Below are 12,358 nucleotides of genomic sequence, written 5' to 3' on the forward strand. Positions count from 1 at the left end.
AGTGTGAATGATACAGTCATCTTTTAGCCACTTTCAAAGATCAAACAGTTAAGGACAATGAGTAAATACACTAATTATAGTTAATAAACAGCCAGGTTCCTGCTGGTGTTCATGCAGCCCCTGATGATGCAGAAAAGGTTTGGAAGAACTTGGTAGGAAAGGGTTGTCTTTTTATGGACTTATTAACTCTTTCTGAGGCATGGAGGGAAGAGGACAGTTGTGAAGGGGAAGACAATGTGAGAGACCAGTGCTGCAAGCATCTTTCCTAACCAAAAAGGAACAGCTATCCTCAAGAAAGAGGTTTTGGAATATTTCCCAGTAGGGTCTGAAGTCTTTCCGACTTTATATTTTCTGGGTTCTCTGACCCTCAGTGGTGGACTGAAACCATTAAGACTTTGTAAAAATCATAGAAATATGATTTCTTTTATACACACATGCCCCTCTGCTAACTACAGATTGCTTTTTTTCTGGAAGTTTGCCAAGAAGATTTTCTCATTCCTTGTTCTTGCCTTCCCTAAGGCTGCTAAAGATGATAGTCTTTTAGATACCAGGGAAATGGTATGCACCATTATTTCTATATTCTTGCTTTTATCACTTGGAGGAAAAAGTACAGTTAATCTCCTGAAGTTAAATCAGCAGACAAACATATTGCAATTCAAAGTTAATCATTGAGTAAAACTTGGGTCCAGCCAAACACAATGCAAAAAAATGGAAGACAAATTTCAACCCAAATGAGAGATTTTCTACAACTAAGTTCTCGCCTTAAGATCGACAAATTATTTTAGAGAGCTGGCTAAACCACTTGGGTCACTAGAGAGTTACATTCAGCTGTACACGGATGAAAAGGGCCACATTCACACGAGTTTTCCCTCCCCATTATCCAAAAGCCGCTTCAAATTTGGCTCAGGTGTGAAAAGGGTCAGAGCTCAAGCCACGGCAGGCCAAGGGTCCCGCTTCCTTGCTCTGCCACAGCCTTCTGCAGCACCTCTGACGTGCAGTGACTGCATGGCATGTGTCAAACTATTTATGAGTGGCTGAGGTCACCTATAAAGTGGGCCTGCTGAGGCTTTTGTCAAGCCTTTAGTTTGGCAGATATGGGCTTTAGCTCATTTTCCCTTTCTGCACTTCAAGTAATTCCTGATTGTTTTTCTTCGTTGCTCTTTTATACAACTTCACATCTGCCGTGAGCAAGATGTTACTGTCGATGGGAGTCGGGGAGTTACAGCGCCAGCGCTGCTAGCTGATCTTGAACTTTCTCCCCGGTGGTTTTCTGTTTGCCTGCAGACCGAAACCTTCTTGAAGCTGCGAATACGTGACAACCTTTACGCTTCCTCAAAACCAGAACTTTAGCCGCCGAGAGGAAGCGCCCCGGGCTCCCCGTGCCGCGCTGTCCCTCGCAGCGTTTCCCCCATGGCAGGTGGGGCCGCTTCGTCCCGCTCGGGGCCCGAAACCAACGGGACGGCTGCGGGAAACACCACCGCAGAAACTGCCCCCGGAAACTGCCCCTCAGAAACTGTCCCCAGAAACTGCCCCCAGAAACTGCCCCGCGGAAACTGCCCCTCAGAAACTGTCCCCGGAAACTGCCCCTCAGAAACTGCCCCCGGAAACTGCCCCCAGAAACTGCCCCTCAGAAACTGCCCCTCAGAAACTGCCCCCAGAAACTGCCCCTCAGAAACTGCCCCTCAGAAACTGTCCCCAGAAACTGCCCCCAGAAACTGCCCCGCGGAAACTGCCCCTGGAAACTGCCCCCCAGAAACTGCCCCTCAGAAACTGCCCCTCAGAAACTGCCCCCAGAAACTGCCCCGCGGAAACCGTCCCCACAAACTGCCCCTCAGAAACTGCCCCGCGGAAACAGTGCCGCAGTAGCCGCTCAGAAACAGCCCCGCTCGGGGTGGCGGAGGACGCGCAGGTTGCGCGGCGCTCAGCGCGCCCTGCCCGACTCGGCCGGGGCCGGGGCCGGGGCCGGGGCCGGGCAGGGCCGGGCCGGGGCTGGGGCGGGCGAGCCGCGGGCCCCGCCCCGAGCCCGGCTAGCCGCGGCGAGGCAGTGCCGGCAGCATGATGAGCGGCGGCGCCGCTGCAGCCGCTGGGTCCGCGGGACAGGCGCAGCAGGTGCGGTGGGGCTGGGCGGGGAGGGCAGCGGGGCACGGAGCGGGACCCACGGCCTGGCGCCGGGCACGGGGGTCCCTCCGTGGGCGGCCGGGAGGGACGGAGGGAGTGCCCCGAACCGGGCTCTGCTCCGCGGGCGGCGGCGCTCGGGGCTGGCCGTGCCGTGCCGAGCCGTGCCGGGCTGAGCCGTGCCGGGCTGAGCCGTGCCGGGCCGGGCCGAGCCGAGCCGAGCCGGGCCGAGCCGAGCCGGGCTGTGCCGAGCCGGGCTGAGCCGAGCCGGGCTGAGCCGAGCCGGGCCGAGCCGAGCCGGGCTGTGCCGAGCCGGGCTAAGCCGTGCCAGGCTGGGCCGGGCCAGGCCGGGCCGGGCCGTGCCGTGCCCCACCGGCGGGTCCCTGTGCGGCGCTCCCGGAGCCCTCCCGGACGGTGGCACCGCGCTGGCTCGGACGGCCACGCAGGAGAAGTCAAAATAATCTTTTCGCTTTGTGACTAGCCTGCGATTAAGGCAGCCGAGCGCCTTCCCAACGTGTTACAACGCTGGAGCGGGCTGTTAGTTTGGACGCGTCCTAATGAGTGTGTTAATCAGCGTAACATCCTTCTTTGCTCACCTCTTGGGCTAATTGACAATGGCATCTGCCGAGTTTCTCTTTGCGCTTCGAAGTGTTTGTTAATAGTGATTGTCTTGTCGTGTTCACTCCGTTTTTCATGTCTAAGTTCAGCATGTGACTTGAATTCAGATAGCTGCCCCGTGGAGTGGTGACTGTACGTTTATTTGCCCCTATGCCTGTAAGGTTGAGCCAGTATCAAAAAGCTTTAAGTTCTCTCTCAAGTTTATTGAAACAGATCTGGAGGTCTCTGTATTCTTTAAAAGCTGTTTACAATTGGCAACCTTGTTGGTGCCTTCAGCCAAAATGAGATCTGAGCATGGAAATTGAACTGCATTCTTGTATCTAAAGATGGTCCCTTGCAGGTCAAAACGTAGGCATGTTGGCATGGACAGGAAACTTCATGGCAGCGTGAACTTTTTTTTTTTCCCTGCCTTTCTTTCTGCCTTTCTTTCTCTGTAGATACTCTAAACCTTTCAGTAAGGTGGAGCAGTGCAGTCCTCTGCTGCCAGTCCCAGCTGGGGTGTAGCTGCCCCCTCTCTGACTCTGCTTTTGGTTTTGAGGAAGTTCTTAATCTCTCTGTGACTCAGTGTTCTAATCTTTAAAATGGCTTAATAAGACTTGCCACGCTTGCCTCCCAGGGACATTAACATCTAATTGATGCTCACGGAGTGCCTTGATCTGGCAGAAAAGAGGGCATCTTGCTTCCCTCATTTCGCCACTTTATTTTGGGTGCTAATTATATTACATGGGTGGAAAACAGATTGGTTGACAACCGAACTGGAATTAATGTCTGTTATCATTGACACAGGCACTCTGAGTGTGTGCCCACTTATGCTTAGTTTGAGGTGTCCAGTGTTTCTCTAAAAACAGTGGGGTTTATCCTTTCTGGAGGATGAGAAATTGCACTGAAGCAGCAACAGACTTTTGCTCCTAACTATACACAGTTTTTTCTCTGTGTATTATGAGGTCAGTAAAGGTTTTAAGAATTAAAACTGTTGACTCAACTCTCAGCATGTCCCTGATCTTAAATCTTACTCCGCCTGATTCTTACCATAGTCTCCGTTTTTGTCATGTTTTACTTCTTTAGAAATAGAGAAAACATACAAATTTACAGTTCTTTGCTTGAAAATACAAGCCTTACAGTATAAAATGTATCTTTTTAACCGTTTTACTTGCGGCTCAAAGGAGTAATTAGCCACTTTACTCCCGTGACTTAAATCTTGCCCCATCTCCTCCTTATCGCTGCTGCCTCCCCCTCGGGCAGATAGCAGAGCCTGCGGTGGCAGTAGCAGGGCTCTGGCATGATGGGGTCACCATTAACACACACCGGAAGACATCAGCAGTGTTCATAAATCAGCTGATGTGAGTGGGCACCCTGCCTTAACAGCACCGGCACCATGGGTTTTTTCACCTAAAGCTTGGGGTTGCAGAATTCCCAGTCCTTTCCCTACATTAGGTTCCTCTGTAGGGCAGGTCTCTGTGCTGGGAGGCTGCTTTGTGACACGGCATTTGGCTCATCCCTTTGGTTCACTTCTCCTTTTCACCATTGTTGCTGCAGAATTGTCCTTCCCTGTGCTAAATGGACGTGCAGCCTTGATACCTGACAGCCTTGATGGACCTTGATCAACCAGCGTTGATACCTTTTAAAGCACTGTTTGATGTTTGTTCGTGCTGTTCTTTTCATGGTACTAGGAAAAAACATTGCAGCTGCATCTCAGAGTGTGTGTGTGGTGGAGGGATGAAGTTCTGCATGGAAACTGAAGCATTCTTCATTCCACTTCTTCTTGCCGTGTGGTCTGCCACAGTGATGTGACTTTGCCTGCCCTGTCTGTAAGATCAGGTGACTTTTCAGCAAATTAGTATAAAGGAAAGCATGTAAAAATGGGAAGTTGTCTCTGTTTCACTCTGAATTTCTTTTTTGCTTGTTTTTAGTTAATTGCCTCAATGTTGCTCTGAAGTTGTATGGCATTACCAGATCCCTGACATCAGTGCTGCTGTTTGTGGGGAGATCAGATTTCCTTCGCCTAGAATCTAGACAGATGATCTGAAAAGGTTTTGTTTTTATTAAGATATGCTGAAGCAGGGTTTTCTAGTCTCCTGTTGATATCCCATTCCTTGTGGAGGTGAGGAGCCTATGTTTTGGCTGGAGATGTTCTTTAGGTGTAAGAAACCAGAAAACAGGAGAGGTGATTGCTCCCCAGTTTCTTCATGAGTATGCTTGAAGTCTTTCACCTCTTTTAGCACATACCTTGTATCTGCTCCAGCTGTCTCACTGCTCGGGTATTTTATAACTAGCACCTTGAAAAGGGGAAAAAAAGGGAAAACTTTGAAATGCTATATGTTTCCCATTGGGACTCTCCCAGGTGGCTGTGACATTTGTTGTGAATGCCTGGTAACCTGTGTCTGTTTCTTTGCCTCACTCTGGTTCCCCTGGTGTCAGCAGAAAAGCTCTCTCCTCCTAGTGGAAGAGGCTTTGCTTCTTAAGGGCATGGTGTGTTTTGATTCCCTTGAAATGAAGACAATTTCAGGTGTCTGAAACTGAGATCTGCCTCCCAGTGGTCCTTCTGTTTTCTCAGCTTGCTCACGTGTTGGATCCAGAGTCAAGGAGCTACAGAAAGGCTGAGGGGTTGCTTTCTGTGTCTGTGCTGGCAGCCTGGCTTGCATGCATCTCTGGAATAGATGTGTACCTGTACAATAGGAATTTGGGGTGTGAGTTTTGTGTGTGAACAAATTTTTGGCTGCACCTTTCCTGTTCCAGCTCTTTCTGTGTGAGGAGCCCATGAACTTGAAAAGTACAGCCTCCTCTCTGTGTCTGGCAGCTCAGCTGTGCAGGGAGGGCACACTGCTTGTTTCTCATCACTGGGACCAGTTTTAGAGGCGTTTATACAGCAAACTGACTCTTTCAGAAGTGGTATTAGTAGTTCAGGGTACATTAGTCTGATTCTGGAAAATATAGGTATTCTAAATTAAGGCTATTAAGTGTCCACTGATTCAGTGACTGTGCAGATACGCAGTTAATATTGTATTGTGACACATTCTGAAAATTGCTGTGTTTATTTTTGACCTGGAGAAGATGACTAACTCTTTCATGTATGCATAGTTACGTTTACAAGCAAGTAAAAACTTACCCAAAATTATCTTTAGACTCCTAGTTCCATGAAAGGAAAAAAATTCAGACTTGTTCCTAACTCTGAGCTGTGTGTGCTATCAAGCCTTCTTTCTGCTCTGGGTTGATCACCCTGTTGGGTTTTCAGAGGTTTTATTTATCTCCTCCACATTTTTGTGGGCAATTTACTGTGTGGGGAAAGGAGCAAGAGCAACCCCATTCTGTGTTAGGAGAGGTAGGTGGTAGCACAACACAAATTAGAAAGACACTACTGTGGTAGCTTATATTTAGTTAAATTCTGATTGTTCTTATTTCAATGTCCCAGTAACACTGATGTAATTAGGAGAAAACTTTGGTTTGTTTTTTCTTGCTTTTGGCCCCCTAGAGTTGGGATGGCAAAACCTGGTGAGGCAGGTGGTGTATGGATTGTGTGATGGAATTACGTGGACTAGATTTAAACTTTTGTTCTTGGCTCTGGCCTCTCCTCTGCTGTGCTCTGGAGAAATAATGGCAGCGGTTTCTCCAATTTCTGCATTCAGCCAAGGGGATGGTACCAATTCAGCTTTTAAAATTACTGGGCCTGGCATTGTGTATTGTGGAGTTTTAGCTTCCTCAAAAGCAGTTTCTTTGGATCTGTTAGTCCACCATAAATCCTTCTCAGACCTTTTAAGCTTGCAGCTTATTGCCTGTTTAGACTTCAGTAATGCCCAAAGGGGTGCTACAGTTCATAATTAATTCTCTATTGCTGCCATTGCCAAGCATCAAAATAGAATTTCCAAAGCCACGCAAAATTTTTGTTGGGAATAAGCAGGGATGCTTTGTAATCAGCTTTAAATAGTCCTGTGGTAACCCATCAGCCCTTAGACCACCCTTCCAGTACCAAAAGGGTACAAGAGAGCTGGAGAGGGACCTTTTAGAGGGGCAGGTAGTGATAGGATGAGGGGTGATGGCTTTAAACTGAAAGAGGGCAGGATTAGATTAGCTATCAGGAAGAGATTCTTTGCTGTGGGGATGGTGAGACATTGGAGCCATGATATTTTTATTATATAGTGTTATTTTTAGAAGACTAAGGACATTAAAATACCTGATTCTGATAACGTATTTTGTCATTTTCATACCTGAATAGGTGATTCCCATAGCTAATTGGAAGATTTTAAATCTTGCAAGATTTTTTTTCCCGGCCTATGATGTGCAAATCATGTATGATGGAGTCCAGAGGAAAAAAAAAAGAAAAAAAAAAAAAGAACAGTTTTGTTAACAGCAAAGCAGAAGGTGGAGCAGAAAACAAATTTTCCCCTCTCTTTGAGAAGACTCATGTTTGGCAGATAGTGGAATTCTTTTTTGTGTGTAATCGGATAAGAGTGTATTGCAAAGACCTTAATCTGTGTTATTGGCTGAGGTGAGCCCCATCTGTTAGTGGTGTCAGGGATGTGCAGTACCCTTGCCCTCCAAACTCATGCACACGGGGAGCAGCACAGAAAGATTTACAGAAACAAGTGCAGGCTCTGAAGGCAGTTGCTAAAAGCAAAGGGAGGAATTCAGAATGGAATGCAGTGTTCTCTGCTGACACCCTTTCTAGCTGAGGAAACCCTCTGGTTAAAGAACTTTACAAGATACTGGGTACTTTATGGTTTCTGCTCATTCATAGTTTGACATCCTTTCATACAGGTTCACCTGCTGTACATGCTTGTTATCAGCCTGGTTTTTATTGATTGTCTTTATGGCACCTTGTGGAATAATTTAAAATAGTAAACTGAGCTCATTAGAAATAAAAATGGGCTTGTGTTGGGTTTGACTTCATGGTGGTAAATAGGCAGTCAGTGCTAATTACCCCCATGTCATCATTCACCCCAGCTGCGGGTCAGACACAGGATCTGCTTGTGCACTTGAATTGCCATTGCTTTGCTCCTTGCAGAGGCAGTAAAGGAGTGAGCATGCTGACACAAGAGCTTACTTCTCCAGGTCTCATTTCCATCCTAGGTGAACTCAAAGAACTTCTGATGGAATGTGATATCTGGGCTTGGATAATTTATGTGAACGAGTTCTCATTCAGATCTGATCTCCTGGCGTTCTGCTTGGTATTTGATTTTCCCCTTTTACTGAGTGCTACAAATTCCTATGGTTGCCACCAATGCAGCCAACTGTTTCTGTCAGTTCAGAAATTGTTTCAGTAATCACATGGCTGTAGGGACAGAAGAATATTGAAGATTGGAGCCACTTTTAAGATTTCAGAGTGTGAATGTGGAGTGTAGGTTCCTCCCATTTCTATCCATGGATTTTTAAAAGTAACAGCTGACACCCCTGTGTACAATATTTGTGTTCAGAACATTCATGTGCTTGACTGAATGTCAGAAACATGCACATGGTTAAGGCTTGGACATAAGCTCCATAAATATGAACTATTAGTGCATTCAAAAACTGAGTTTGTGGATGTAATCAAATACCTCTTGCTGTACTTACTCTCAGAAACCCTGCCCTTGCACCAAGTCAACATTAGGTGTCCCAAAAATGCATTAGGAAGAGCAAAGCTTGTGCAGAGAGCTAAATACATGACACGTGAACCTGTTCAGACAAAAGAAACCATCTTTCTGTTGGGGGGCTGTGTATGAGAGAGTAGAAGGGTTAGGGTGGTTAATTTTATTTTCTGGAAGTGAATAGCACACATTTTTCAGTGCACCAAGCAGGTATCACTCTGTTTGTGACCTGTTTCCTTGTGACAGTGTCAAGGAGCAGGGATTGGGTTGAATCTGTTGCCTGCACTGCTGGCACACAGCACTGTGTGATGCTGCCCTGCCATGGTGTATAAATAACCCTGTGTGGCACAGGGAAGGGGAGACAATGTGCAAATATTCACTGGTCTGCTGGGCCTTGTCCTGGATACTGGGATCTGTCTGGCACTGGGTATCTGAGCTGCAGCAAAGGGATGATGGCTAATACAGCACTATAGGAATGGGCTCTTTGTTGATGGAGTGACAAAACTGGCTTTTGTCTTTTCAAGAAAAGAAAAGAGCTCAGAAGTTTTTCTCTTTAATGAAATGAAAAGACACTTTATAGGATTTGGGGGACTTCACTTTAAACTTAAGGATAGCCAATTGGACAGAAGCTAAAAAGTCTTACTTGAGCAATTTACTAGAAAAAAACCAAAGAAACGAATTACTTTTGTGAGGTGTTTTACTAAAAGCAAGAACTTTTTGCACTTGGCTTGGTTTTTCTTCATAAAGAGTTTTGTTATTTTGCCTTTTAATAAAACTTCTTTGTTTCCAACACTACCACAGGAGCCATCCTGCTGATTTTATGCCTTCTAAGGTAGCTGAGCTATCTTGGGTGTGAAATAGATCTCCAAGAGCTGATGAGACCTGGCTCGAGGAGACCCCTGTTTCACAGCACTCCCCAGCACCTACTGCAAAGCTGCTCTGCTCGCTGCAGGGAGGCACAACCACGAGTGCCACAGCTCAGCCACATCTTATTTGTAGTTGGGATGCTTAGATAGGCATACAGGAAAATAGGTTAGTGGGCAACAGGCCATCTTTGTGCACGTCGTGGGGAAAGGACTGCCTTTGGTATCCCCTGTGGAGTCATTCTGATGGCTACTTCACATATCAATGTCAGGTTAAAGATAGAACAGACCAGAGCAGTGTTACTCGTCCAGGAGCATCGGTTCTCCCCTGCAGGGGGCTCAGAGGGTGCTGACCTCGGGCAGTGAGGTTTGTGCTTCAGGGCAGTGCTGGGGCTGGCAGCCCTGGGAGGGAGATGTGCCTTTGGGAGATGCTGGCACAGGCACCAGGAGCAGTGTCAGGCGCTGGGAGCTGGGCGCTGCACCCTCACTCTGAGAGAAGGGTTTCCTCTGGGCTTCCTTCCCACCTGGGAATGAAAAGTCACAGTGAAGCATTCACCTCTGTGTATTTATGTGGAAAAGGAGGGCCACAAGGTTTTTATCTCACACTTCCCTATGCAAAAATGTAGAGGGCAATGCTATTTTCTCTCTCTCTGTTTTCTTTTTGACTGAGGAAGGAGTTGTGATTGTTTGCTGAATATGTTCACGCAGAGGGCTCCAGGATTGCAGAGTGCATGCACTTAGAGGGTTCCAGCAGAATTTCTGATGCTATTTTATGACAACTGCAGAAACCTGACACCTTACAGCCCAATTTATGCATTTAGCTATAGACCACCACACCTGTCTATAGCTACTTGTTCAGCTACTACCTGACTTAATGATTGATGGTATTAGTAACTTGTGTGTAGAAGCATCTTGAAACTCAGTTATGGAATCAAAGCATGCCTCCCAATTATTTTGTTTATCAGGCATTAATAGAGACCAAAAAGAACTATATGGCTGTTTCAGAGCAAGGTGAGATATTTTTGTGTGCTGTTCACAATACTCTTCCCTTACAGAGGTTAGTCCAAGGTTCTACCTGACACTCAGTAAAACACATGAATAACTTAATGCTGTGTTTGACAGAGTTTCTTGGCTCAGCTTTATCTAAGGCAGCACCTGTATGCATCCTTCAGGATGGTCAGGTGGTTCTGCAGAGCAGTGTCAGTATGAGACTTCTGCCTTTTGTTGTAAAGTTTTGTGGATTCTGACCCAGAACTTGATAGGATACATGTCTGTGATGCAATTTGGCTCATTTGAAATCTCAAGCCAATAGAACTACAGCCACTGGCTTCTGAAAACCAGCTGTGAAATTATTTGAGTTTCTCTCCTAGTTCATTAATTTCCAAGATGAATCCAGGAATGGCATACGTAGTATAGCAGATTTACATTTGCACACAAGATTTAATTTAGAGGTAAATATTAATGCAGATATATCAGAGGTTTTTTTTGCTTTAATAGTTCTAGTGAACAGAGAATGTGAACCACTAGTTTTCAGCTTTATTTGCCCTTCTGAAGTAGCAAAGGATGGCAGGGTTTTCCTTGCCTCTCTCCCTAATCAGTTGCTATCCAGCTAGTGAGCCAACCCTCATGCAAACTATATTGAAAGTGTGGGCCAGAGAGAGTTACTGGGACTTCTGCAAAGGCAACTTAGTTAATGACTTTGCCCAACTTCCCTGCTGGTTTCATGAGGCAGTGTAAGGTTGTGATCAGAGCCTCTGGTGAGTTCATGGAAGCCATCACTACATTTAGTTTTAATGACTGCTTCCTCTAACAAAAAAAATGCCCCTTTGTCATACTAAGAAGCACCTTGTGTTTTGAATCCAAATTTTCTATATTTCTTTTGGGTTTTGTCTGTTGTAAAATATTTAGCTGGGATATTTTGCCAGTCACAGGGCTGAAATAAGTGTTTCTTTTAATTTTGGAGGAGGAGATGAAGTCAAACAGTGTTTTCTTCCTTTTGGCTGATGATTCTACTATGATTATAATGGTGATTCTGATTTCTTCAGGAAGAATATGCAGAGCAGTGAGTGCTTGTCTCTTTTCTGCCAGGTCTGGGGAATTTAAAATGAAAACTAATAGATTATTTTGAACCTCATGACTAGAAACTAGTATTGGAAACACAATTAGAATGAAGCAAAAAAAGGTAAAATTTACATTAATTATTTAATTACCAAACAGATCTGTATTCACATGGAGAGTCTCTGTTAAGTGTATATGCATTTCCTTTCTATTTTTGTCAATGGAATCCACATTTCTGATATTTCTTACTTGATAACGTTTAATGTTAAAAAGAGTATTTGTAGTCACTGTCCTGTGTGAAGAGTTGTTTTTGTTTGGCATCTTGTGATATGTTGGGCTTTTTTTTTATATTATTATTCATAAGGTTTCTCAAGCTTCATTTGCAATGCTCTGGCTTTCCCGTACTCAGTGGTCCGTGGGAGGGGGAGGTAAGGAGCAATTCCCTTTCTTTCAGCCGGGTATTGGCATGGGCACTATGTGCTTAGTCATGTGCTGTGCTGATGGCGAGTTTCGCTCGGCACACCCTGGCAGGGGCAGTCCCTCCCCTGCTCTCAGCAGAGCCATCCTCTCCCTGCTGCAATTGTAGATGACTGGGCTTGTTTTACAGCACTGACGCTGTAATGATAATCTTGCCAATGCTCAGGAGAGGTGGAGGCAGCTGAGCTTTTTGCTGGTATAGCAGGTTTGAAAATTTCACTAGAGATGCTGTGACTTGAAGGTTTTGGTCAGTGTCACAAGACTGTTGTGAACTTCTGTCAGAAAATGTCAGAGTGGCAGTGAGACTTAGGCTAAAGGTTCTTCCACCAAAATTCTACTTTAATTGCTCTTTCAGTTTCTTTGCCTTCACCTTTACCTGTTTCTTTTCTCCCCTAAGCCTGTATTCTAGATTATGTTCTTATCACTGTTGACTAAACTTCCAGCAGTAAAATTGTCAGCTTTGAGCAGTGAGATGCACCAGTGAGTGCAGCCTTGCAGGGTTCAGAAAAATAGGGTGTAGGCAAGAAAGGGGAGAAAACCACCTGGTAATTGTGTAGGTAGCTGCTGCTAAAATATGGGGCTTCTGTCTGGGAGTGCAAGGACGTTGTATTTATTGTATTTAACGCCCGAAGTGTCTGTGCCTGTCAGAGCTGGGTGCCCTCTTCCCCC

At 45.8% G+C, this 12,358-nt stretch overlaps 1 protein-coding gene across 4 annotated transcripts in view; it reads left to right on the plus strand.

Annotated features, from left to right (window-relative positions):
- The first annotated feature begins 2,066 nt into the window (after nucleotides 1–2,066).
- Nucleotides 2,067–12,358, plus strand: part of MICAL2 (microtubule associated monooxygenase, calponin and LIM domain containing 2) — a 76,540-nt gene continuing 66,248 nt past the window's right edge. For all 4 annotated transcript variants that reach the window (XM_036384621.1, XM_054515268.1, XM_036384622.1 and 1 more), the window contains exon 1: nucleotides 2,067–2,109. The gene's annotated coding sequence lies outside the window, so the exon portion shown is untranslated. The remainder of the gene's footprint in view (nucleotides 2,110–12,358) is intronic.

The sequence above is a fragment of the Molothrus ater genome, chromosome 6 (genome assembly GCF_012460135.2).
Source record: "Molothrus ater isolate BHLD 08-10-18 breed brown headed cowbird chromosome 6, BPBGC_Mater_1.1, whole genome shotgun sequence".
NCBI lineage: Eukaryota > Metazoa > Chordata > Aves > Passeriformes > Icteridae > Molothrus > Molothrus ater.